This window comes from Saccopteryx leptura, chromosome 3, assembly GCF_036850995.1.
Source record: "Saccopteryx leptura isolate mSacLep1 chromosome 3, mSacLep1_pri_phased_curated, whole genome shotgun sequence".
NCBI classification, from domain to species: domain Eukaryota; kingdom Metazoa; phylum Chordata; class Mammalia; order Chiroptera; family Emballonuridae; genus Saccopteryx; species Saccopteryx leptura.
In genome coordinates this window covers 73790110-73814235 of record NC_089505.1, presented here as the reverse complement: position 1 = coordinate 73814235, position 24126 = coordinate 73790110, and the positions used below count along the sequence as shown (strand labels likewise).

The window sequence follows — 24126 nt, the reverse complement described above, 5'->3', positions numbered from 1 at the left end:
TTTTTCTCATATGCCGGGTAAAGCCATACCAGGGCTTTCAAACTAGCATTTTCATTCTCCTTTTTGCTTCCTGAATTTTTCATGTTTGTCTCTGCTTCTGCTTTCTGAGTATCCATAATTACCCGTAGGTACTGGGGCTTCAAGCTACATATGAAATCTTTTATGGAATCATGAGGCAGTGTTCCCTAGGTCATCAGTGTACTTTATCTGGTCTTAGAGTACTTCCTGTCTTAACACCAGGTTCTTGTAACCATCATGACAAAAGGAATTTTTAAAGGTGTTTTTTTTTTTTTCCCCAGCAAAAACGTTCTCATACTTTCCATTCATGGTAACATTCTTTTTTCCAATCCTAACCCTTGGATGCACAGCTCTTTTCATATGTAAATAATTTATATAGAGTATTAGAAAAATGAATTCCTTTAGCAGGTATCCTTTTGAGATGATCAATATGACCTAATGAGATACACTAAATACGTTATACGGCTCTGTCCTGTTTCTGGCCCAGAGCTCCTGACACCTTTATCAATTCCTAAGTGACAACAGAACCATCAACATCTTTTGTTATACTGAGGTGACTTGATTTGAATTTTAAGTTCCACTACACAGCCAGAAGGGCAGGAGTCTAGAAATAGCATAAATAAATTGTGCCTATTGTAAAGCCACCAGAAAATAAAATCCCTAGAAGAGGGATTTCATAGAGCTTCTAGGTGGGTGAACACTTCTCAGTGTTGGAAGTGTAATGTACCCAAAGCACATGAGGAGACAAGCTCCTGTGCTTGAGACCTCCCAGACCTTGAGCTGTGTATCACTTCATCTTGTTCACCTATAATTTTTATGATACCCTTTAAGAAAGCAGAACCTGATTCTGTTTAGTGATGTGGGTCACTCTGGGAAATCAATTGAACAAGAGGAGGGATTGTGGGAACCTCCATTTGAAGCCAGGTCAAAAGTTGTAGGTAACCGAGAGAGCTACTTGATTTGTTTCACTTCTGAAGTGACCTGGAAGCAGTGTGTAGCACTAAGCCATTGCCTGTGGGATTTCGTACTATTGGGTAACGTCAATTTTATGGCACACAGGTGGTGTGGGAAATTTTTAATGTGGGATTTCCCTTCGCACAATAAAATGCACATGTTGGGTGACCAGTATTGTGAGTGTGGCAGTAGTGAGAGTAGAGAAACCAAGTAGGAGGACTGCACTGCATGTATTTTAATAGTGGACCTCAATTTCAAACTAACATCAAGGCCAAAGGTCTTCAGATTTTTTTTCAGAGACGGAGTCGGAGACGGACAGACAGGAAGAGATGAAAAACATCAATTCTTTGTTGCGGTTCCTTAGTTGTCCATTGATTTCTCATATGTGCCTTGACTGGAGGTGGGGGGCTACAGCAAACCAAGTGACCACTTGCTCAAGCCAGCAAGCTTGGGGTCTGAAATCTGGGTCCTCTGCATCCCAGTCCTATGCTTTAACCACTGTGCCACTGCCTGGTCAGGCAGTCTTTGGATTTTTTTGTGACATACAGACAACATCAGACCTTATGGAAACTGGATTCACCCTTGCTGCTCCTGTGTAACATCTGTATTAACTTTTTTTTTTAACTAAAGTGATGGACAAAATGCATCTCCTGCCATGTTGCCCCTGGATATATTCCAGCCTGTAATAATTTAAGAACTTTCTCTGTGCTTGTGACCACTCCTTGGGAAGCAAAGTCATTTGGAACCTCAAAGACATTTGTTTATTGCACCTGACAGTTATAGCAAATGTTATGGTCACACCCATCAATAAGTTTTTAATACATTCTATGACATCCTGGAATTTGTTTAAGGCCAGAACTTGGAATTTCAGAAGAGAGCCTGAGACATGGCTACTCCGTTGTTCTAGCAACAGCCAAAAAAGGATTTGGACACAGCTCTGGATTGGAAGTAGTTTTGTACTAGTGTTCAGTTTCTGGGTGCTGCTCTTGGGGGCTTCAGAGTCTTGAGGGCTTCTGAGCAGGATTCTCTGGATCCTCAGTGAAGGGCCTGTGAGTTTGGTAAAGTAGGAATACATACAAATTGTCACTTGTGGATTTATGTGGATTCAGTCTCTGAAGATCTAGGCATCAGTGTGTGTTTATTGATTAAGCTGTACTCTGCAGAGATTAACAACTGAACATTTGAAGGTCAAGGCTTAATGTCTCCATGTCAGTTATATTTAGGCTTGTTGATGGAAAACTGCTATGTGTGTAGCATGAACCCTGTTTGTCTAAGTTAGCAATGAATCTAAATCTAATTTAATCTTTGAGGAGTGTCAATGTACAAGAGTTTGGTAAATTTCAGATTGAATTTGAAGACACTGGAGTACAAGGTGTGTATGTGTTTCAGGACTTTCTAAATTTTTTTATTTTTAGTGTGGAGAGAGATAGAGATACAGAGGAGGGCAGGAGGAGCAGGAAGCATCAACTCCCATCTGTGCCTTGACCGGGCAAGCCCCGGGATTCTAAAGTGTAACCTCAGCTTTCCTTGTCAATGCTTTATCCACTGAGACACCATAGGTCAGGCCTTCAGATCATAGGAGTCTGAAAGTTTTAGGTTCCATAGCCCCGGAATAGTGGGAGTTTTATAGCTCATGTTTTGGATATTGGAAACATTTTAATTTTTTATGTTCAAGTTTCTTATTAAAATTTTGACTCCTAAGGCATTTGAAGTCTTGCTCCTTGTTGTATGTTCTCACTTTTGGTTCAAATCAACTCTTCCAAAAAGTTGAGTCTTCTACATCCGTGTGAATTGATGTCATCACAAATCTGAGTAATTCATCGTGATCAAGTGGTGTTTCAAGAAAAAAATATTTTTTAATCTTTTAGGAAAGTTTCCTCTTTGACTTTTTTTTTGAGTGAGAGGAGGGATAATAGACATACTTTGCCCTGGCCGGTTGGCCAGTGAAATTTTCAGCTATAATTTTTTCAATCAGGTTCTCTATTTCTTGGTCTTTCTCTTTTTCAGGAACCCCCTTATGTGGATATAGTTTCTCATCATGTTGTCACAGAGCTCTCTTACAGTTTCCTCAGACTTTTTTTTTTTTTTTTCAGTTTTCCGAAGCTGGAAACGGGGAGACAGTCAGACAGACTCCCGCATGCGCCCGACTGGGATCCACCCGGCATGCCCACCAGGGATCGATGGTCTGCCCCTCTGGGGCGTCGCTCTGTTGCATCCAGAGCCATTCTAGCACCTGAGGCAGAGGCCACAGAGCCATCCCCAGCGCCTGGGCCATCTTTGCTCCAGTGGAGCCTTGGCTACGGGAGGGGAAGAGAGAGGCAGAGAGGAAGCAGAGGGGGAGGGGTGGAGAAGCAGATGGATGCTTCTGCTGTGTTCCCCGGCCGGGAATCGAACCCAGGACTCCTGCACACCAGGCCGACACTTTACCGCTGAGCCAACCGGCCAGGGCTCCTCAGACTTTTTCATCCTCTTTTTTTCACTGTTCTTCTTCCGTGGTTTCATTTATCTTGTCTTCTAAGTCACTGATTTGATCCTCTGCTTCATCCAGCCTGCTTTTAATTTCTCCTAGTGTAGTCTTCATTTCTGATATTGTCTTTGTCATTTCTGGTTCTTGTTTATGATTTCTGTGTACTTTTTGATGCTTATGGTTTCTTTATTTAGATCTTCATTAAGTCCATCCATTGTTGCTTTAGGATCCTAAAGCATCCTAACAATCATTATTTTATACTTTGCATCCAGTAACTTGATTACTTTTGTTTCATCCAGATCTTTTTCTGGGAATTTGTCTTGTTGATTCATATGACTTAAGTTTCTCTGTCTTCCCATTGTTTCTGTGTGTGGCTTGCAGGCTTATTTCAGTTGTGGTCTCCTACCAGTAGAGCCACTGTGAAAACTTGATTTGTTTGTTTTCAGTTTACTTTACACAGCAGTAGGCTTGTTTACTGATCTCAGCAGAGAGCTTATTTGAAACTATCCAGGAACCGAATGGGTGTGACCTCTGAGAATCTGAAGGTGTGTTCTGCCAGCTGCTCTTCAGGGCATGGCGTTTTCTCAGCTTCAGTAGGGGGATGCTTATCTCAGATCTCCCTGGAAATCTGAGTTACTGCCCCTCCACCCCGCTTTCTGCTTTCGGCTCTGCCTTTTGTGCTGATTGGAGCTGGAGAGCTTTCTGGAGGTGGGTCACCCAGAACCAATTTACTCTTCTGCTGTGTTAAGCAATCAACCCCTCCCTCAGCTATGGCCACCTCTGTATTGAATGATTCAGCTTCTCAGGTCATCCCAGGCATTCCCCTGCTCGTCACCATTTGTCTCTCTCCCCACTTTCCTAGTGAAAGATTAGCCAGTCCTCAGCCCTCCTCGCCCCTGGAGCCCCAGGCAACTGGCTGTGAGTGATATTTTCTGCTCTGTCCTTTTAAAGCACCCCCTTTAAAGTTCTGTGCCACTTTACATGCACCAAACTTTGCTCTTCCTCCTCTCAATGCTTTTCATCTTGCTCCGCCAGTCCCTGGATTTGTAGATTATGTGTCCGGTTTGAGACTGAGGGTTTCCATCCTTCAGGGTCACTCTGTTTAATGACAGCCCTCCTGGACTCTCAGCCTCCCCTTGCTTCTAAAAGCAGGGGAGCCCCCACCAAGTTTCAACACTCCCTACTGGGATCAGTGTGTAGTCTTCTTTGCTTCTTGGTTTTTGAGACCTGTTCTTTTAGTCCAAAGTTGATTTTTCACAGTAATTGTTCCTAAATTAATTTGTAATTGAGTTTGGTGGTGTGAGCTGTAAGTTGTGTATTTGCCTACTTTGCTTCCATCTTGGAATTCCAAGGATTCTTTGATAAAAGGAAGTACAAGCGAAAAAAGAAAAGCCAGGAAAGTACTTCTGCCCATGGATCTCTTTTTCCAACGCAGGAGTTTCAGACATTTTGCTAGAAGATGACTTGTTCTCCCCAAATATTATCCTCGGCCTCCTTTTCAAGACTGAGTAGCTCCTAAGTCTTCAAATCTTTGCCCACACTGTAGGAGAGGGAAATATTGGGGAATGAGTATAAATCTGAATATAATGCCAAAGGACAGGTGATTCAGAGAGGCCACAGTGGCAGTAGCAGCAGCAGCTTTGTTGGGCCCTAACAAATGGCAGCTGCAGTCAAGGGTCAGGTGATTCAGGGAGGTGGACAAGGAAGCCTTTCCTGCCCACGTCAACTAAGTTTGCTGCTTGGCTAGAGGTGAGATGGAGAGATCTTGGCATTGTCGGTTTGGGCTGCCAATTGCAGCAGCTATTAGAATTTGAGAATGAGAAAAGACAGGTATTTGGATAGTTGAAGCTTTTTCATGTTATTGTCTAATTTTCTTTAATGTTTTAGCTACACTATCATTTTTTCCCCTATTATTTGTCTGAAAATTAAGGTGGGAGACACCTGTTTGGATGTATCTAAACAAAATTTCATGTGGCTGCTTCAAGATTTTTCTGGTTAGAATATTGTTTAGTCTCATCCTTGTTCTATCTCTCTCAAAAAATGACTGAACTGGCCCTGGCCGGTTGGATCAGCGGTACAGCGTCAGCCTGGCGTGGGGGGGACCCGGGTTTGATTCCCGGCCGGGGCACATAGGAGAAGCGCCCGTTTGCTTCTCCAACCCCCCCCTTCCTCTCTGTCTCTCTCTTCCCCTCGTGCAGCCAAGGCTCCATTGGAGCAAAGATGGCCCGGGTGCTGGGGATAGCTCCTTGGCCTCTGCCCCAGGCCCTAGAGTGGCTCTGGTCGCGGAAGAGCAACGCCCCGGAGGGGCAGAGCATCGCCCCCTGGTGGGCAGAGCGTCGCCCCTGGTGGGCGTGCCGGGTGGATCCCGGTCGGGCGCATGCGGGAGTCTGTCTGACTGTCTCTCCCCGTTTCCAGCTTCAGAAAAATACAAAAAAAAAAAAAATGGCCCAACTAAAATCAAGCAGGCATCTTTCTAATATTGTTCTCTGAAATCCCAGGTTTGTCTCTAATTTGTCTGATTCGTCTGATTCTTGTTTGTGTTTAATCTTCGTTTAATGTTGTCTAACATGTAATTTTTTTAAGACCTGTATTAAGTTTTTGCATGCAAAAATTGGAAATGCTGTCTCTAATATTTAAAAAAATAGAATAAAATGTGGATACAAAACTTGCTAATTTGCCCAAACTGCTGCAAACTGCAAGCTGTTCCAAGTTGCAAACTTCTGCTAACCATCAAGAAGGGTGAATTTGATGAACAGAAGTATAAAAATTTTTTTTGCAATGGGAAGATAATAAAATTCCTACTGGGTTTTTCAGCCTTAATGTACTCTGTAGATTGCCTGTTAATTAATGGGGTAGAAATGTTTTGAAAAGTATGAGAATCTTACTTGGAAAATCATTTACTATATTTTCTTAAAATTAACATAAAAACCGGTATTTTCTTACAATCCTTAGGGTTAAAGTATCATAAAGTGTACCCAGCAAATGCTTAAAGTTCATTTGTAAAAAATATAAAGGAGAGGGCATATCCTGAAATTCCTGCAAATTTACTTTCTCATGCTTTTTATTTTAAAACAATTTTTGAATGCTGTTGTACAGGGCCATTCAGCAACCTACAGACTCTGGAATCCTACAAGGAATGCCAAATTTAATTCTGCAAATTTCTACATTTGATCCAGCTAACAATGCTATCCTGTCTTTCCCGTTGCTCCAGATATGCAAAGAAAGTTTATATAGGTGAAGAAGGGCCCTCAAATTTTGCAGTTGAGATCTTCAGATCATGACTTTTAAGTTCTATAATGACCAAGAGGAACAGGAAAAGGAAGACAGAGCCCAAAGAGATCAGGCAAAATACTAGCTCTTGGCATATGCACTTAAAGGCTCCAAATCCCTATGGAACCTCATAAGCCTCCACAGGGCCTTGCTTCAATATTGGAAAGGAAAGTCATTGGGTAAAAACCTGCCTGGCTTCTCGGTCTTCACCAGGGCCATGCCCTTGCTGTGGGAAAAAGGAACACTGGAAGGTAGGCTTCCCCCTCACTTCTCCAAGGGAAGGTTCAGTCTCTTCCAGCCCTATATCTGGCCACCTATGTCCTAACCTTGCCCAGCCTTCTGGGCATTGCCACTGAAGACTAAAGGTGGCCAGGGCCATTAGCCCCTTTTCACATTACCGTGGACAAACCTAGAATAATTTTCCAAGTACCAGGTAAGGCGATCTCATTTCTTATAGACACAAGGGCCACTTACTCTGCCTTTCTTGAATATTTGGGTTTTGCCCATCCCTGAAAGATATCTGTTGTGGGTGTTGATGGTATTCTTCTTCCCATTTGCCATGGATCCACTGCCTTGTTTAATACATAGTGTCTCCTCCTGCCTCAATACCCAATGACTATTTAGAGCTGGGATATTTTTCAAAATTAGATTCCCCCCTTTCCTTTTTGCTCACATCTGTTATGAATTTACCTCCGCCCCACGGCGTAGTGTATCCCAAGGTTCTCCTCAACACCACATGGCTGGAAAGTTTCAGGGAAGGGCCCTTTGGGTTTATCTCTCCATGTTAAAGGAAACAGAAGCCACGTCTTCATACATGCTGCAGATGGTGTTTTCAGTCTACCTGAATCATTGCCAGCTGGAAGCAGTAATCACTGGGACTCGGATTCTAGCTGTAGAGTGTGGAGTGTGACCACAGTTCCAGTGCATTGCAGACTTTTCCTGAATGTGTGTGACTCCTGCTTTTTGGGACAGTTCTCATACTGAAGTGGGTTGGCTTATATTTATAAATAATGTGCAGCAGTGATGATGTCAACATGGACTTGGTGAAATTACATTAATACATTAAGGACATACAAAACTGCCAAGATTTTATTTTAAATCCTCATGTATTAGCTAAGACTTTGCTTGATAATATAATAGACGTTATTAACTTTCTTGTATTAAGATACATGTTTTGTTATTTGTTAGTAATGGCTATTTTAATTTTGTTGTTTATTTTATATTTTCCCAGTCCTCCTCTGAATTGAAACATGGAAATCAGATGAGTATAAATCCCAGCATAGAAATCGAAGTTTAAAAAAATATAAAAGGGGGATATATCTGGGACCAAAAAATCAACAGCATTTTGCAGTTACATTTTGAGGGATCTGAGGTGATGGGAACTGACTTGTCCCCAACTCTCCACCTCCTTTGCAAATGGCTAAGCCTTCCTCACACCTCCATGTGATGCTCATCTCCACCCCCCCCCCATATTCTCCAGAAAAGACTGGAAGCAAATTTCCTCTTTACATAAAGTTAGAATGTTAAGTATTGGGGGTGGGTTGCACTTGGTGCAATTCTAGGCTTGCCTTGGAAACTATAATCAGAAAAGTTACTGATTTGGTAATGGCCCACTTTGCCCTGTAAATAAAGGAAAATGCGGTGTCTCCAGGCAAACATGGTTTTTTTTTGCTAGGGCAGTGTTTCTGTTAGCAGTATTTGACAAGCCCTGCCGAACCCATCTTTTAATTCTTTAAGTCTATTTTCTTGAATTCTGCATCATTCTCACTCGGGACCTGAACATTCTCATCGCACGGGTCTGCAACAGTTCACCTAGCAGCTTCCATCTAGGGCTGATGCTTAAACAATGAGTTGTTTTTAGCTACTGAGGCTGATATACTCACACCAACCAAGCTATCTCAGCACTAGAGCTGATGATGTATGAATGAATTGATCCAAAGGCTAAATTGAGCCACATGCTGTAAAAGAGTAATTGAGAGCAGGGGGAGAGGATGGGGCAGTGAAGAAAATAGTTACTTCTCTTGTAGCCCTGACCAGGAATCAAATCTGGGATGTCCCTACACCTGGTCAATGCTCTACTGAGCCAACCATTCAGGGCCTCTTTGATATTTTTGTTCAGGTTTTTGAACATAGGTAAATACAAGCATTCTAAATTCTACACATTAGTGAGACCACTTCATTAAAATAATTTTTTTCCTGACGTGGTGGCAAAGTGTTTAATGCAATGACCTGGAATGGTGATGTAGCTGGTTCAAAACCTTAGGCTTCCCTGGTGAAGGCACATATGTGTGTTGATGCTTCCTGATCATTCCACCTTCTCTCTCCCCTTTTCTATAAATGAACAAAATCTTTTAAAGAATAAGTTTTTATACTCTTGTTCATGTCTCTGAGTTTCATTTTTATATCTCATCTATGTATGGATTTATATAGTTTTTTCTGATTTACTTATTTAACTTTGTATAATGTTATCAAGGTCCATCCATGTTATTGTAAATGATCCGTTGTCATCATTTCTTATGGCTGAGTAGTATTCCGTAGTATATATATACCAAAGCTTTTTAATCCACTCGTCCACTGACGGACATTTGGCCTGTTTCCAGATTTTTGCTATTGTGAACAATTGTGCCACAAACACGAGGGTGCATTTTTCCTTTTGGAGCAGGTATATGGTGTTCTTGGGGTATATTCCTAAAAGTGGGATAGCTAGGTCAAAAGACGGATCGATTTTCAATTTTTTGAGGAATCTTTATACTGTTTTCCACAGAGGCTGCACCAGTCTGCATTCCCACCAGTAGTGCAGGAGGGTTCCCTTTTCTCCACATCCTCACCAGCACTACTTCTGTGTTGTTTTGTTGATGAGCACCATTCTGACTGGTGTGAGGTGATATCTCATTGTGGTTTTAATTTGCATTTCTCTAATGATTAGTGATGTTGAGCATTAGTTCATATGCCTATTGGCCATCTGTATGTCCTCTTTGGAGAAGTGTCTATTCATTTTTTTTCCCCATGTACAGGAGTGTGATGGTAACGGGGCGAGGGGAATGGAGAGAGGAAGAAGAGAGAAGCGGTGGGGGGAGGGGACGGGCGCTAAGAAAACCAGATAGAAGGTGACGGAAGACAATTTGACTTTGGGTGATGGGTATACAGCACAATTAATTGTCAAAATAATCTGGAGATGTTTTCTCTCAACATGTACCCTGGCTTATCAATGTCACTGAATTAAATTTAATTATAAAAAATTTTATTTTTAAATAAATTTTTAGTTGAAATTTTATTATAACCAAGAGTGTGCATTTAAGAATCTACCATTCCTTGCCAGTTGCCTCAGTGATAGAGTGTCACCTCGTGTGTAGATGTTCTAGGTTCCATTTCCTTTATGGCAGACAAGAGAAAAGCCTATCTGATTATCTCCCCATTTCCCTCTCAGTTGCTTTTCTCTCTCTCTCTCTGTCTTCTGCAGTTATGACTCCATTGGATTGAGTTTGACTTGGGCACTGAGGATGGCTCTATGGCATACACCTAAGGTGATAAGTGAAGTTCGGTTGTTGAGAAAGAGATTAATGCCCCAGATGGGCAGAGCATTCAGTGGCTTTCTAGGTATTTTCTGGTCAGGGTGCATGCAGGAGACTCTCTGCCTCCTCTCCTCTCAGTAAATAGAACCAAAAACATGAGTCTATCTTCCAAACTGATGTAGTCTTTGCATTGTCTATGTCAAATAAAAATTTCTGTCCTTATCACTAGCATTATATATATATATATATATATATATATATATATATATATATATATATATATATTAGGAATTTTACAAGCTGTGTATTTTTATCAATCACTTCACTGTGCTAAATAGTAATTTTCTGGTGAAAATGTTGACCACTTTTTATATACTCACTTGCCATCTGATTATCTTTGAAAGTGTCTATTCAAAATCTTTCATGTTTTTAAAATTGTGGACTTTTAGAAATTTTATAATGTGTATACCAGTTTTCCCTCCACACTTTTCAGAGATAAAGAAGGAGAAATAGACAAGAACAGATAGAAGGGGGAGAGATGAGAAGTATCAATTCTTTCTTGCGGCATCTTAGTTGTTCTTTGTTTGCTTTCTCATATGTGTCTTCACTGGCAGGCTACAGCAGAGTGAGTGACCCTTTGCTCAAGCCAGAGTTGCTTTGCCTCAAGCCTGTGACCTTCATCTTCAAGCCAGTGTCTTTTGGCTCAAGCCAACAACCCTGCACTCTAGACTGGTGAGCCAGCACTCAATCAAGCTACCTTGGGGACTTGAACCTGAGTTCTCTGCATCCCAGTCCAATTCAAGTTCCACTGCCCCACCGCCTGGTCAGGATGGATTCCAGTGTTTAAACAGATAAAACTTGTGAGGTATGTGTTGAGATTCCTTGTACGTATTAATATTTACTTACTCATGCATGCCAATGGTCCTCTAAGTGTTCCAACATCATTTGTTGGAAAGTGTATACGTTCATAGTCAAAGCCTTTGTTTCTTTCTCAAACTATTGAGCGTATTTGATTTGTGCAGGTGTTTTTGTGGGGTCTCTATTCTGTTCCATTTATCTGGATTATGCTTTCACAAATATTGCAGTACCAATACTACATATAAGTTTTAAAATCTTTTGATGTAAGCCCCGTAGGCTGCTTGTTTTTTGGTTAGAATTTGTTCTTCCTATATTAAGTGTAGAAACCCAGCAAATACTATCTTTACCAAAAGACCAACGGTAAGACATTTTATATTTTCTACTCCTAGTTAGTGGTGTGATAACAGACTTCAATTTTGAGGTGTCTGTTCTAAAAAATATTGCCAGTATTTAATGATACAAACTTAGTACAACCCAAAAGATGGATAAAGATACAAAATACCTCATCATTACTCCTTAAATTAATTGATGACATAAATGAGAAAAAATGCATTAGAGAAATGGTCACAGAACAGAGAAAATCGAGAAAACATGATGTCTTAAATATTGTATTGTGGGTTGAGTACTGCAACTTGGGGGAAAAAAAGCTGTGGAAAATTTTGTGAAATTAGAGATTTCTCAATTTCAAAAAATGTACCATGGTTATATTAAATGTTCACATGATAGGAACTTGAGGTCTCCGGCTTAAGAGCAGACTCCTCTGGCTGTGCGCACGCTCACCAGCTTGAGTGCAGGGTGGCCCGCTTTGCATAGAATTATAGACATGACCCCACAGTTGCTAACTTGAGCCCAACGTCACTGGTATGTGCAAGGTTACACTAGCTCCACTGATGGCCCCCCCACCCATCAAGGTCTGTATAAAAAAAGCAATCAATGAACAACCTAAACCACCCAAACTTCTCCCTTCCTCTGTCTATCTCTTTGGTCAATTACAAAAAAAGCTGGAAAGAAACAATTGTCATCTAATTTTATTTTGTTTCTCATAAAAAATTTCCATATTATAACATTTATGTATATCTACATGTAATTAATAGTAAGTGGGTATTAAAAAAATTATCAGTGGAAAAATTATAGTAGAATGATAACTCAAGTTACCAAAAAGCTATGCATTAAAAAACTGTATGGCCATGGTCAGGTGGTTAGAGCATTATTCTGAATTGCAAATGTTGCCAATTGTGACCCCAGATCAGGGCATATACAGGAACAGATTGGTGTTCCTGTCACTCTCTCCTACCTCTCTTTTTTTTCTAAAATACAGTCATAAAATAAACAGTAAAGAAAATAGATATGCATTTATGAGGGATGCACATGATGGCTCTATTTTTAGCATGCTGGCTTTTTCTACCCTCTTCTCATACCTTTCAAGATTTATGTCTCTTTGTCCTAAGCTCCAAGGTCCCGTGTTTTGCCTCTGTAACTTGTTAACTGAAGGTTATTTATTCGACAAACATATTACATTTTAATTTAGTAAAATTTATTATAATTTTTATGATTCATCCTTTATTTTCTTCCCCCAGAACTTTGCATAAGTCAGGTTCAAAAAATTTCTCCCATATACTTTGATAATTTTTATACTTTCACCTCTTACACTTAGATCTGTGATCTATTTTTACTTAATTTTTATATAGGGCTGGAGTTACGATCTTAATTTATACATGTGCCACTAGAGATAAAAATATACCACCATCTTTGGTTGAAAAGATGTACCACTTCAGCTCCCAGGTATTTCGGAGGAAACAGGTGACTGCCTGTCTTTAGTTTGAGTAGCGTTGGGATCAAATAGCATCTAAGGTACTGTAGACAGCAACTACCGTGTCCCGACAGTTCTGGTCTTTGCGGTTCACACTGTATGTAACGGGAAAAGGCATTTAGTATGATCGCGGAGTCAGGATAAGGTTCGGGATATAAAGGACTCGGGATGGTCCTCAGGTGAGGGTGGCTGGTCCCACTGTGGGAATAATAAGGGTGTGTGGTCAGTGTCTGAGGTGCAGATGGTGTCGTGAGGTTGCAGCTTTGGAGGGCCAGGCCCCCAGGGTGGAGATGGGCATGAAGTTACCACCTCTGCAGTTCGGACAGAACAAAATCCATACATAGCCTTGCAATGCTTGAGTATACTACAGTTTCCCTATTGTTAATTAAACTTTTGTTGTTTGCACTTTGGCTTTTTCTGAATAATGCTGCTGTGACCATTTTTATACATACATTCTGGGTCAAATATATTTTTATTGGCTAGGGGGTACGTATAGTTTAGATAAAACCTCAGAAAAGGTGGTCAAGCCCAGGGCAAGCAGTTAGATGCCCTCTGTGTTTTAGCCTTTCATACAGGGGTTGTCTAACTGCAGTGCAGAGCCACATCCATCGGTCATTTTTAGTTGACACTTTCCACTGCAAAGAACTGATTCCCTCGAACCTAGACCTATGGTTCTCAATGTCAAAAATATATGTGTGTTCCTTTGTAGAAAATATTTATGTGTTCCTTTTGCAGAAAATATTTGCAAACACCTGCTCTTAGCTTTTAATATGTAGCAACAGACACATTTTTTAATCTCGTTACCCACACACTTTCTTATTTGCTGACATAATCTTTATTTTATTTAATATCCATCCCTCTGACAAAGTGACCTATAAGAAGTGTATAAATTAAGTCCCGCTGTCTCTTAGTCAAACGTGGTGGTCTCAGTTCCCATGAATATTGCAATGTAGGAGTTCCAGGCCAGGGATGTCAACCTGGTAATTGGATAATCGGGAAACACCACCAGGCAACAGAGGGAGAAAATGTAACTGTTTATTACTTACTTACTAGTGAAGCCTGCTGGCGCTCCTGGGGCCAACAATAACAACCCCTAAGCAGCTCCCTCCCTCCTCTTTCTGTACCTCCTCAGGGAGGTGAAAGCCACAATAATGACAGCAAAAAACACTGGCTTGTATATGGCCGAGTCTTATTTCCCCTCATACACTTCCTCGGAACTTCTAGGGACCAGGCTATGTTTCTTCTACATTCACCCTCTAAACTCCCAGGTCTTCACCAGTGTCAACAGGGCTGCAAAGCCTGTCAACAGTCTCTCTCTTGACTTTCTCTCTCTCTTGACTTTCTCTCTCTCTCTCTTTCTCTCCTCTCCAGAAAAACAGATTAGGTGGAAATACTTCTTCTTCTGCAAACAGCAAAAAATCACTCCTCCCTCTATAGGCAGGCAATCTGCAGTTTGCAATCTGCTGCCCTGAGGGCAAGGAGCAGCCTTCCATAGACTATACACACAGGGCGCTCCCCCAGTACAAGCAAGCAAAACTAAAAATCCACCTGTTTACACAAAAAGGAAAATATGAGTTTTAAAGGGGAGTCTGGTTTCAAAAGCACCATTTTCATTTTAACCTTTTGTTTATGGAAAAGAGATGAAGGTCTCATCATTTTCTGTAACTGCTTCCTGCTAGTTGGGGTCAGTGAAGAATTTATGGGGCAGAACATAGACAAGAGTCTGCAGGCTTGGACTGGTTTAAAAATGTCCTTAGGCAGTCACTTGTTGGGGAACTGGTTGGTATTGGTGTTGGTGTGCAGCCTGGAGGAGGAAAATGTAACCGGTGGTTTCTGTACCCACTGTCTCAGTCAGCCCCTTTATAAGAACTCTTGAGCATGGGGTGAAGTAGGAGCGTGCAAGAATGAACAGTTGAGTCACTATTACATGGGAGGTTAAGACAGAAATGGCTAGTCCTCCTGAACCTGTCCCAATATCCACAGTTATTTTAAGGGTTTCCAAGAGAGGGGTGAGCTGCCTTGGCCTTCTGTGCTGGAGTTGCTGAATCCCTGGAATGAGTAGAGACTGGTTGTTGAGGGCTACATAACCATTGGGAGAAAGATATGTTAAAGCACAGGCTCCTGCCCAGGTAGTAGGAAGGCCAAGGTATCATCCTCATCACAGAGCAAAAACATTCCCTGTTGTGTCAGGCAGGGAGAGAGATGAATTGAGAAGAGGGAGGTTTGTTTCTTTCTTGGGGTTCCGCTGTCCAGACTGATAATGTAGATGCTATTCCTGCTCCAATAAGAAGAGAGAGATGGGTAGTTGTTTGTTGGGTGCAGTGAAATTGAGGGGAACACCAGGGTGGGAGGTGATCCAGGGGAAAAGGGAGAGGGGGGGATAAGAGGAATTAAAAGAAGGGGCTTGTAATGTAGGAAAGGAGGGAAACCGGACTGGATGAAGTACGCAGCTGTTTATTGTAGGAGAGACCTGGTCTCTATTTGCTGAGACTAAAGTGTGTTTGGAATCCGTAGAGTGACAGTAATGTTGCATGTTGTTTTGGAAGAGGCCACCTGGAGTGTTCCTGATGTTTTGGTAAACTGTTAGGGAGCCTTACTGTGTTCTCTCCATACAAAGCACTTTCCGGATTTTCTTTATAGTTTTTATTATACATATAATTGGTCTTATTTTATTTTTAAAGGTTTTGTTTATTTATTTTTACAGACAGAGAAATGAGAGAAGGCAGAGCAGGCAGCATCAACTCCCATATATGCCTTGACCAGGCAAGCCCAGTTGTTTCAAACCTGAGACCTCAGCATTCTAGGCAAATGCTTTTTCCACTGTGCTGTCACAAGTGAGGCATCGTTCTCAATCTTTATACTGTACTTAATTGCACCTAATTTTTTTTGTATCTACTAGTTATACATCATATATTTTCAGGCTTTTTTTGCTTAATTTGAATGTGATAAGCGACTTTTTCTTTTCTTAATGTGTGTGTGTGTGTGTGTGTGTGTGTGTGTGTGTGTGTGTGTGTAATAAATGTCAGGTAAACTTATTCTATAATGCTTACACAGTAAATATTTTTAAATTGCAAGCCATTAAAGACATTTTATATGCTTCACAAAGGAAAGTGTTTTTTGGCCTGACCAGGCAGGATGCAGTGGCTGGATCATGTACCTGAGCCTGAGGACTCAAGTTTAAAACCCTGAGATTGCTGGCTTCAGCATGGGGTCATCAGTTTGAGGGTGGAATAATGGACAAGAGCACAATGTTTCTGGCTTCAGCCCAAAGGTCACTGTCTTGAAGCCAAGGCATCACTGGCTCAGCTAAATCGCCATGGTTGAGACACATATGAGAATGATATCCGTGAACAATAAAAAGTGCCGCAGCTACAAGTTCATGCTTCTTATCTCTCTTCCTTCCTGTTTGTCTATTTGTCTGTTTGTTTTTCTCACTTAAAAGTGTTTTTGTTTTACTGTGCTGTAGAAATGTTAAAAGAGACAAGATTGTATTTTTCCCATAGCCTGCCATAGTTTGAGTGCATGGCTGTTGTTCCTACCGATAACTGAACTTGTGTGTTTGCAGTCCAGATGGTTAGAATCCAGCTGCCGTGAAAATTCTTGTACTTCTGCTTCAGCAGTGCATTTTTTTGTGTGTGTTTTGGGGAGTTTCATGGGGAAAAATACATAGTTTAGTCATTTTCTTCAGGGTGAAATTGCTGTATGTTAGTGTGTTTATAACTTCCATCTGAACAGATGATATGGAAATGTTTTCCACAGTAAATGTACCCTTTACATTTTCTCCAGCTACAGACCACTATTGTACAGTGTGGTTTATGTGCCTTGTAAAATCTCTTCATATCTTGACCAAGGCTTGAAGCCCTTCCATGCAGGCTACTCCTTCAGGGGCGGGGTGAAAGCCTGGAATAATGCAGAGACCTACACCTGAACAAAGGTGCTCACCCCTGCCCTCAGGGCCGAGCATAACGCCACCCGTGGGGGTGGAGTAAAGGCTGAGGCCACCGAGGCTTGTACACCCAAGCATGAGATCACAGCCACTCCTGTGAAGGAGAGGTGAAAACCACAGCAACAGCCTCAATGGTCATGCACCGGCAACGCCTATACCCAAATGCCCTAGGCAGCAACAGCAGAGGGGGTTTCGGGCCTGCAGACTGACCACACGTAGGGAACACAGAGGCTATACCCAGTAGGCTCCAGTGGCCAAAAACTTCTTTACACAGGCAAAATGAGAAGACAGAGAAATGCAACACAAATGAATCAAGAGAAATCACCAGAAAAGGACTTGAATGAGTCACATATAACCAAATTACCAGATGCAGAGTTTAAAATAACGATTGTTAGGATGCTTAAAGATCTTAGAATAACAATAGATGGTCATTACAAACACCTAAATAGATAGAAGATATGAAAAAGGACATTGAAATAATAAAAAAGAATCAGGCAGAAATGACAAATAATATATCAGAAATGAAGAACACAATGGAAGGAATTAAAAGCAGGATTGATGAAGCTGAGAATCGAATCAGCGAGTTAGAGGACAAGATAAATGAAGACATGGAAGCAGAGCAGAAAAAAGTAAGACTCAAAACGTCTGAGGAAACTTTAGAGAGCTCTGTGACAACATGAAGAGAAATAATATCTGCATCATAGGGGTTGCTGAATAAGAGAACAAGGGATAGAGACTTTGTTCAAACATATCATAGATAAAAAACTTCCCTAAATTAAGGCAGGAAAACATCGCACAAGTTCAAGAAGCACAGAGAACTGTATTAAAGAGAAACCTAAGGAGATCTACACCAAAACACATCATAATTAAAATACCAAAGCTTAGTGACAAAGAGAAAATATGAAAAGCTGCTAGAGAAAAAAAAAGGCTATCACCTATACAGGAGCCCCCCATAAGGATGACTTCCAACTTCTCAACAGAAACAGTTGAGGCCAGAAGGGAATGGCAAAAAATATTCAATGTAATGCAAAACAAGAGCCTACAACCAAGACTACTTTATCCAGCAAGGCTATCGTTTAAAATTAAAGGAGAAGTAAAAAGGTTTCCAGACAAAAAAAACTCAAGGAATTTACTACAACCAAACCAATGCTGCAAGAAATGCTAAGGGGCCTGTTGTAAACAGATCAAAGGAGAAAAAGAATATAGCAAAAGAGGAATACAGTTTTTATTTTTAATTTTTTTATTCATTTTAGAGAGGAGAGGGAGAGACAGAGAGAGAGACAGAGAGATAGGACAGAGAGAGAGAGAAGGGGGGAGGAGCTGGAAGCATCCACTCCCATATATGCCTTGACAAGGCAAGCCCAGGGCTTCGAACCGGCGACCTCAGCATTTCCAGGTCGACGCTTTATCCACTGTGCCACCACAGGTCAGGCAGAGGAATATAGTTTTAAAGTATAAAATGGCAATGAACAACTACATATTCATAATAACCTTAAATGTAAATGGATTAAATGATCTGATCAAAAGACATAGGGTAGCTGCATGATAAGAAAAAAGGACTCATACATGTGCTGTCTACAAGAGACACACCTTAAAACAAAAGATGCACAAAGACTAAAAATAAAAGGGTGAAAAAAAATATTTCACGCAAATGGAAATGAAAAGTAAAGCTGGGGTAGTAATACTTATATCAGACAAAATGGACTTTAAAACAGAGGCTATTTTAAGAGATAAAGAAGGTCACTATATAATGATAAAGGGAGCAATCCAACCGGAAGATGTAACTGTTATAAATATCTACGCACCTCTCCAGGCAGAGAAGAACAGAAGCTCCATCTCCACACATGCTGCATATGGCTTTTCCAGTCTACCTGAATCATTACCAGCTAGAAGCAGTGGTCATGGGACTTGGATGTCAGCTGCAAAGTATGGAATTGTGAAAACAATTCCAATGCCATGCGGACTTTTCCTGGACTCCTGCTCCTTGTGATAGTTCCTAATGGACTGAACGGGGCTTGGGTTGCATTCTCAGGGATTTGGAATGGTGTTGGTGCCAACTTGGACTTTATGAAGAGGTTAAGGACACTACTCTTTTATGGATTCTTGTTTTATTGGCCAAGAGTTTGCTTAAAGGCTTTAATCATTGTAAGAAAAAATTATATATATATAAAAGACTGAATAAAGAAGATGTGCCACATATATACTATGGTATACTACTAAGCCATAAGAAATGATGACATCAAATCATTTACAACAAAATGGTTGGATCTTGATAAGATTATACGGAGTGAAATAATTAAATCAGAAAAAAAGAAGAACTGCATGATTCCATACATTGGTGAGATATAAAAACGAGACTAAGAGACATGGACAAGAGTGTGGTGGTTATGGGGGGGAGGGAAGGAAGGAGAGGGCAAGGGGGAGGGGAACGAAGAAAACTAGATAGAAGGTGACGGAGGACAGTCGGACTTTGAGTGATGGGTATGCAACATAATTGAATGACAAAATAACCTGGACATGGTTTCTTTGGATATATGTACCCTGATTTATTGATGTCACTCCATTAAAATTAATAAAAATTTATAATAAAAATCTACGCACCTAATATAGGAGGACCTTTATACATAAAGCAGACTTTGATGGATTTAAAGGGCGAGATCAACAGCAATATTATAATAGTAGAAGATTTCAATACCCCACTAACATCACTAGATAGATCCTCAAGAAAGAAAATTAACAAAGAAACAGCAGACTTTAAGGACACAGTAGATTAACCTGATTTAATAGGTAACTTCATAACCTTTCATTCTAAAGCAGCAGAAAATACATTCTTTTCAAGTGCTCATGGTACATTCTCTAGGATAGACCACATGTTAGGGCACAAAAGCGGTCTCAACAAATTTAAGAAGATTGAAATTACATCGAGCACTTTCTCTAATCACAATGGCATGAAACTAGAAATCAACCACAACAGTAAAACTGAAAAATACTGAAACACTTGGAAACTAAATAGCATGTTATTAAATAATGAATGGGTTAAAAATAAGATAAAAGAAGAAATAAAAAAATTTCTAGAAACAAACAATAATGAGCATATACCAACTCAAAATTTAAGGCACACAGCAAAAGCAGTCCTAAAAGGGAAGTTTATAGCATTATAGGCATACATTAAGAAGCTAGAAAAAGCCTGACCTGTGGTGGCGCAGTGGATAAAGGGTCGACCTGGAAATGCTGAGGTTTCCGGTTTGAAACCCTGGGCTTGCCTCGTCAAGGCACGTATGGGAGTTGATGCTTCCAGCTCCTCCCCCCTTCTCTCTCTCTGTCTCTCTCCCTCTCTCCACTCTAAAAATGAATAAATAAATTTTAAAAATTAAAAAAATTTAAAAAAAAGAAGCTAAAAAACCTCAAATAAACAACTTGACCCTGCATCTCAAAGATTAGAAAAACAGAAAGTAAAGCCCAGAGGTAGTAGAAGAAAGGAAATAATAAAGATCAGAGCAGAAATAAATGACATAGAGGCTAAAGAAACAGTACAGAGGATCAATGAAACCAGGAGTCTGGTTAAAGATTCATCAATCAGACTCACCAAGAAAAAAAGAGAGGACTCAAATAAAATTAGAAACGAGAGTGGAGAAATAACAACCGACACAACAGAAATACAAAATATTGTAAGAAAATACTATGATGAAGTGTATGCCAAAAAACTCGACAACCTAGATGAAATGGACAAATTCCTTGAAACATATAATCTTCCAAAAATTAATCTGAAAGAATCGGAAAACCTAAACAGACCAATTACAAAAATGAGATTGAAACAGTTATGAAAAAACCCCCAACAAAGAAAAGTCCTAATTCTACCAAATATTCAAAGAAGAACTAACTCCTATCCTTCTCAAGCTATTTCAGAAAAATTGAAGAGGAAGGAAGACTTCCAAGGTCCTTTTATGAAGCAAGCTAATTCTGACTCCAAAACCAGGCAAAGGCAACACAAAGAAAGAAAATTATAGGCCAATGTTCCTGATGAATTTAGATACTAAAATCCTCAACAAAATATTATCAAATGGGAACCAGCAGTATATTAAAAAAAAAATCATACACCACGATCAAGTGGGATTTATTCTGGGGAGACAGTCTGGTATAATATTCACATATCAGGGCCTGACCTGTGGCGCAGTGGGTAAAGCGTCGACCTGGAAATGCTGAGGTCGCCGGTTCAAATCCCTGGGCTTGCCTGGTCAAGGCACATATGGGAGTTGATGCTTCCTGCTCCTCCCCCCCTTCTCTGTCTCTCTCCTCTCTCTCTCTCCCCCTCTCTCTCCTTTCTAAAATGAATAAATAAATAAATAAATAATTAAAAAATATTCACATATCAATCAATGTGATTCATCACAAACAAAAGGAAGGAGAAAAGCCACATGATAATTTCAATAGATGCAGAAAAAGCATTTAATAAAATTCAGCACCCATTCATGATCAAAACTCAGCAAAGTGGGAATACAGGCAACATACCTCAACATGATAAAGGCCATCTATGACAAACCCACAGCCAACATCATACTCAATCAGCAAAAATTAAAAGCAATCTCCTTAAGATCAGGAACAAGGCAGGGATGCCCCCTTTCACCACTCTTCCTCAACAGTTCTGGAAGTTCTAGCCACAGCAATCAAACAAGAAAATGAAATAAAACGCATCCAAATTGGAAAAGAAGTAAAACTATCATTATTTGCAGATGATATGATATTGTATATAAAAAACCCTAAAGTCTCAGTCAAAAAATTACTGGACCTGGTAAATGAATTCAGCAAGGTGTCAGGATATAAAATTAATACTCAGAAATCAGAGGCATTTTTATATTCTAACAATGAACTATCAGAAAGAGAAATTAAGGAAGCAGTTCCCTTCACCATTGCAACCAAAAAAATAAAGTACCTAGGAATAAATTTAACCAGAGAATTTAAAGACTTGTACTTGGAGAATTATAAAACATTGATAAAAGAAATCAGGGAAGATATAAACAAGTGGAAGCATATATTGTGCTCATAGTTAGGTAGAATAAACATCATTACAATGTCTATATTACTCAAAGCAATTTATAAATTTAATAAAATGCCAATCACTCACTTTAGAGATAGAACATATATTTCAAAAATTTATGTGTAATCCAAAGAGAAAACAAATATCCTCAGCAATCTTGAAAAGGAAGAATAAAGTGGGAGGTATCACACTTCCGGACATCAAGTTATACTACAAGGCCATTGTACTGAGAACAGCCTGATACTTGCATAAGAACAGGCATATATAATAGATCATTGGAACAGAATAGAGAACCCAGAATTAAACCCACACCTTTAGGGACAACTGATATTTTATAAAGGAGGTAAGAGCATACATTGTAGTAAAGATAGCCTCTTCAACAAATGGTGTTGGGAAAATTGGACAGCTACCTGCAAGAAAATGGCACTAGACCACCAACTTACACCATTCATAAAAATAAACTCAAATGGATAAAAGATTTAAATGTAAGCCATAAAACCATAAGCATCTTAGAAGAAAACATAGGCAGTAAGCTCTCTGACATCTCTCACAGTAATAGATTTGCCAATTTATTTCCACGGGCAAGTGAAATAAAAGACAGGATAAACAAATGGAACTATATCAAACTAAAAAGCTTTTGCGCAGCTAAAGACAATAGAACAGAATAAAAAGACAAACTACACAATGGAAGAACATATTTGACAATACGTTTGATAAGGGGTTAACAACCAAAATTTATAAAGAACTTGTAAAACTGAAACCAGGAAGACAAACAATCCAATCAAAAAATGAGCAAAAGAAATGAATAGACACTTCTCCAAAGAGGACATACAGATGGCCAATAAGCATATGAAAAAATGCTCAAAATCACTATTCATTAGAGAAATGCAAATTAAAACCACAATAAAATATCACTTCACACCAGTTAGAATGGCACTCATCAACAAAACAGAATAACTGCTGGCGAGGATGTGGAGAAAAGAAATCCTCCTGCACTGCTGGTGGGAATGCACACTGGTTCAGCCACTGTGGAAAACAGTATGGAGATTCCTCAATAAATTGAAAATGAAACTGCCTTTTGACCCAGCTATCCTACTTCGTAATATACCCCAAGAACACCGTAGCAGTGTTTCAAAAGAAGAAATGCACCCTCATGTTTATGGTAGCATTGTTCACAATAGCGAAGATCTGAAAACAGCCCAAATGTCTGTCAGTGAACAAGTGGATTAAAGAGCTATGATACATATATACTATGGAATACTACTCAGCCATATGAGATAATGACATCGCATCATTTACAACAACATGGGTGAACCTTGATAACATTATACTGAGCGAAATAACTAAATCAGAAAAAACTAAAAACTATGATTCCATAGATGGGACATAAAAATGGGACTCAGAGACATGGACAAGAGTGTGGCGTTTTGGGGTGCTGGGGAAGAGAAAGACAGGATTGGGGAGGGGAGGGGTACAAAGAAAACCAGTTAGAAGTTGACGGAAGATAATTGGACTTTGGGTGATGGGAATGCAGCATAATCTAATGTCAAAATAACCTAGAGGTGTTTTCTCTGAACATATGTACCCTGATTTATCAATGTCACCCCATTAAAAAACTCTATTCCTATCTTATCACTTTGAGAAATTCTCTTATGTCTTTTTTATTTATTTATATTTATATTCTTATTTCCTGATTTTGGAGAGAGAGGACAGGAGAGACAGAAATATTTCGTTCCTGTGTGGGCCCTGAAGAGGAATCGAACTGGCAATCCTGTGCATCGAGATGACACTGACCAATCTGGCTCTCTGGCCAGGGCCCAATTCTTTCTTATTTTTATTTAAAAACTTATATTAATTGATCTGCAAGAGAGAGAAACATCGATTTATTGTTTCTCCCATCCCTACATTCACTTGGTGATTTCTATATGTGCTGTGACTGGAAATCAAACTTGAAATCCTGCCTTGGCTTATTTACTTAGTTGTGAAGTGTTAGCCCATAGTGTATATGACCTGGTATTGATTACCCAACAGAGCAAAGAGGAGCAATGCCCAATTGGTAAGCCACCCATGCCCCTCTTGCTTCTTGATCTCTCTCTTAACTCCTACAGCCATGGTTTGATTGGAGCCAGCTGGTTCCAGGCACTCATGATGGCTTTATGGCCTCTGCCTCAGGCTCTAAAGTTGCTGAGCCACAGAACAACAACCCAGATGGGCAGAGCTTGGCCCCCTATTGGGGATTGCCAGGTGGATTCATTT

General features: G+C 40.1%; 1 protein-coding gene; it reads left to right on the top strand.

The window, feature by feature from the left end:
- The window catches only part of LOC136399227 (zinc finger protein 432-like), a 125945-nt gene that overhangs the window by 23432 nt on the left and 78387 nt on the right, over window positions 1-24126 (top strand).